At 28.3% G+C, this 4770-nt stretch overlaps 1 long non-coding RNA gene across 1 annotated transcript in view; it reads right to left on the bottom strand.

The window, feature by feature from the left end:
• LOC140431151 (uncharacterized) overlaps nucleotides 1-1215 on the bottom strand; it is a 2758-nt gene extending 1543 nt beyond the window's left edge. The window contains exons 1-2 of the long non-coding RNA XR_011949629.1: nucleotides 968-1215; nucleotides 114-293 (exon numbers count right to left, since the gene is read on the bottom strand). This is a non-coding gene — a long non-coding RNA (uncharacterized lncRNA). The remainder of the gene's footprint in view (nucleotides 1-113; nucleotides 294-967) is intronic.
• Between the last annotated feature and the right edge of the window lie 3555 nt (nucleotides 1216-4770).

Below are 4770 nucleotides of genomic sequence, written 5' to 3'. Positions count from 1 at the left end.
CATATAAAACATTTTTTTAGTCTTACAATCCTAGAATCTCAATATACCTATGCATGACTAAAACTAATCTGATATTTACCTAGTACATTTTTTATCATTTTAAAAATATTTACCTGAAGAGGCAGCACAGTCATGGCACTGAATATTCCTCATCAATATTGCAAGTTACAGCATATTGTGTTTTCCTCACATTGTGTTCAGGTGTCACTTTAGCTTTAACTGTGCATACATTTTTATCTCTTCGAACTTGCACCCATCCAACAGCAGAGTCCCCATAAGAAGGCCTAGCGGATCTGTAAATAAGTAGAAATATTTAACAACTAGGTACCTATGTAAGTAGATGTAAATATTTTTGTGCCTAATATTTTCATTTCAAGTAACTAAAAATATATTGTCATTTACACTTCATATTATTCACATTATCCATATATTATTCACATAACGTATTATAATGATAGGGCGTAGGCACAAAATTTCGCACAAATGTGTTTTACATGCATTCATTTTTTTCTAATCCTGAGAAAATTAATAAGTATTTTTGAAAAATTTAAACGCAGAATGAAAGATTACGTTATTACCGAGTGCCGAGAGTCCCTGAAAACTTCTATAATGTTTATTTTAATAAGTTAATAATAATAAATAATATTTTAATAAAGAAAAAATTTAGTGTGATTTTTAATTTCAAATATCTCATTAAAAAGAAACTTTTGATTCATTCTAAGGGACTTTCGGCCCTCGATAATAAAGTATTCTTTCATTCTGCGTTTAAATTTTTCAAAAATACTTATTAGTTTTCTCAGGTATCGAAAAAATGATTACATATACAGTACATCGAAAATTTTGACAGGCGTCAAAATTTTGCATTCTCTTTCTTTCCTCGTAACTTTAATAAGTTTTAACTTGTATGAAAAATACTTTTATCGATTTATATTATACGTAAAACTATTAAGTATGGTTTATATCCTACCTGTTAGTTTTAACACCTCGAACTTCAGCAAGAGAAAAACTTTCGCTGTTTTTAATGTAAGTCCCCACCATAAATATATCCACTAAGGGTAAATTGTCAGACTGTCCCTTTAAAAACCCAGCGTCAGTCATTTTAAAAAAATTATTTTACACACACTTAAAACCTTTAACAGTATTAAAACAGGCTATAATACAATCAAAGAATATAGACGCTTATAAGCGTCTATATTGTTTGATACAATGGTACGTTCAGTGTTGCCAGAGAAATTTTTGTAAATGTACCAGAATAGTGACACAAAATGTACCAAATCAACACATTTTGTACCAAAAATTTAAAAAACGTCGTTTGATGTTATTTGAAGTAAATTTCGTATATTACAGAGTTTTAGGTTTTTATAGGAGTAAATAAAATAATAAATAAAAACATGTCTGTCTGAAATAAATATTTTTTAATGGTAAAACAAAAAAGGGCTTACTCAATTAGAACGAAAACTTATAATTATTGCATACTTATTTATATATGTATAATCTGAAAACACAAGACTTAAACTTTATTTATTAACTAAAACTAAAAATACGACAAATTGACTAATGAACAACATAGGCAAACAAAACTGTTCTATAATTATTAGATGTTTTGATGTTGGTTTGGCAGATGTCAAATGTCGCGTCAATCAAATTACTTAACAAATTAATAATAACAAATTACAAATTAATAAGTTAATAAACACAATTAAAAACACAATACAAACACAAAGAATTAAAAGAACAAAGAGTATTTAATTAAGTATCTGTAAAGTACCAGTACCATTTATATATCAATATATGTCATTAAAGACAAAACGTGGACAAAACATGGTGTCAGCTACAACAAACACTCATAAGCGAATCTCATAGGAGTGTTAAAAAAGTTCAAGAATATTGCAGATCAATTGAAGTCTCTAAACAACATATTAAGCTTTTAAGTCAAGAAGAAGAAAAAGTTGATAAGAGTCAGCTTTTTAAATACCTCATGTCTTTTATGAAAACAGTGCCAGTGCAAGTGTAATAAATTATATATATATATATATATATATATATATATATATATATATATATATATATATATATATATATATATATATATATATATATATATATATATATATATATATATATATATATATATATATATATATATATATATATATATATATATATATATATATATATATATATATATATATATATATATATATATATATATATATATATATATATATATATATATATATATATATATATATATATATATATATATATATATATATATATATATATATATATATATATATATATATATATATATATATATATATATATATATATATATATATATATATATATATATATATATATATATATATATATATATATATATATATATATATATATATATATATATATATATCTACGGCATAAAGTGGACTCCGCCCATGTTAAAATTCAGGTTCAAGTGAGCTCCGTGGTCAACTGGACACCGATATACGGAGCTCACTTGACCATTCCATAATATTGGCTCTGTCGATTCGTCAACATGTATAGTTTCATAATTTTTAAAAATTTTGTGGAGCCCTTAAGTACCCCTGTATCATGAATGTATATTGCATAGTTCACGTGTATATCTTATAGGGGTCGTTCAGATCTTTTTCACTGTATATTGGAACCATAGGTATATCGGTTTAAGTAAGCTCTGATAGTTTGGCAACTCTGCCATTAAGCTGTATACTTCTCGCGTATAGTCTGAACGGTTGATATGGACTCCTTATTTTTGTTATCGTTCATACGCATTACAGTGTGTAACAGATATGTATACTATTAACTACCTGTTTTTGGTAGGTACGTGCTTTTCTAAAAATAGCTTTATAGATACAAAAGGATTTCGTTACCAAATTGGATTTTTTTCATATGCGGAAATTTCCTAATGTATTTTGTTAACGTGAGTATGTCTTCATACGTTTTATTTAAGAATTCGATAAGTAAGAACTTTTTTTATTTCATCCAATGTTTTATGATATCTTGTATACAGATTTTTATTATTTTATTATTTTATTTCTGGTTTTATCTGTGTACTACATATAATTCTGGATAGAAGGTTATCTCAAAATAAATATTTATTTGCTTAAATAGATATTTTTGTGTAAAAATGGATAGTAGTGCACAAAAAAGGCAAGAATGCTTAATTTATCTAACAAGAATTATATCACTTCACCCATATTAGATACTTCTGAATGTTTTATCTCCTATTTAGGGGTAATATGTAGTCAATATAAGTGAAGCTAGTGTTAAATTTGCAATGATCTTTATAAGTAATAGCTTACTGACTGTACTTTACATGTTGAGTTTAAATAAATAAACCTTGTCCCTTCAGAAAAGAGCGATTTGAATGGCAAAGTCAACGAAGAAAGTGTAATGAATCTTTTATCACCCCAGATTCACACAGGTTAACCGCTGTTTGCAGGCAAGAGTCTTCCTGGCAGATTTAAGGAAGATTACTACCATAAGGAAGTTCCTTTTGAGGGTTCAGATGGCGAGAAGCAGCTTATTTTTTTTTGTATATCTTGCAGATGTGTTGATCTAGCCAGTTTTTCCTCGATTCTAGTCATAAAATGGGTTGTTATTCGAGGAGTGAATGTTACGAATCTAGACTTTGTTTCTTTTGTTCTCTAGCTACTTATCTTCGGATATTAGGTGGATTGATAACTACGATATTGTAGAGCTTATGTATGGATGAGAGTCTTAATATCCGCTTAATTTGGCTGACTAATTTATAGCTAAATCTACGTGTCAAGTATGTATTGATGTCACCCATACAAGCTAGGTATATTTGGCAGCAGAAGCATAGAGTTTAAGCGTCTACGTTTTAAGAGTGAAAGGATGTGCTTCCCGTTTTTAGCTGACAAGTTCGCGGAGAATACTATTTTTCTGGTTCTAGTTTGCCATTTAGTTTTAAACAAAGTTCTGTAAATTACAAAGTGTGTTTAATGATTTTATGACACTATTGGTTCAGGTATATGTTCAAATTTGTAAAAGCGTCTCTGTTAGGGACATTGAAGGAGCACACCTGACTTTTTCCAGGGTTTGGCTTAAAATTAATTTATAATCTATTTTTATTGTGTTTAAGATATAATTTAGATCTTTCTCCACTTCAGCAACAAAAGTTTGTGGTTCTGCAATAATAGATGTATCGTCTACATAATAAAAGTCCTAGTATTTACTGTTATGGGTTGTGTAAATGTTATACAGTGTAGGTGCCATTACGGTACCCCAAAGGAGACCGTTCTTCTACGTTTTCAATCTTCATCTTTTCTTACCATTGAGTGATACGGAAAATCTTCTGTTGTTCTATTACCTTAGGGGATATCACATAGATTTTGGAGAAATGTCCTTTAATTTAAGGGGTCGTAAGCAGAATTTAGATTGACAAATACCACTCCTCATGTCTGATATTTTTTATATCCGTCTTCGTTGTGTTGGGCAAGATTTAGTATGTGTGACGAACATGATCTACCCTGTCATATATAGCCACTTTTATCTTTAAATTTAAGTTTTCCTTCTATTATCGGTTTATATTAAGGATCATATGCAGAAGTATTGTGTATAGGTGAAAAAATAAATAGATACATTGGCCGATAGCTTTTGTGGTCGTTGGGGTTTTTGTCAGGTTTAAGCAAGGCAACAACTTTGTCTTTACTTTGCTTGTCTACAGACTTTGGATATTAGCCACTGTTGTATTTTTTTGTCCAAATTTTATAATTAGTTTTG

This window comes from Diabrotica undecimpunctata, unplaced genomic scaffold (genome assembly GCF_040954645.1).
Source record: "Diabrotica undecimpunctata isolate CICGRU unplaced genomic scaffold, icDiaUnde3 ctg00000573.1, whole genome shotgun sequence".
Lineage (NCBI taxonomy): Eukaryota > Metazoa > Arthropoda > Insecta > Coleoptera > Chrysomelidae > Diabrotica > Diabrotica undecimpunctata.
Note: the sequence above shows the minus strand (reverse complement) of the source record. Positions and strands in the feature narration are given on the sequence as shown.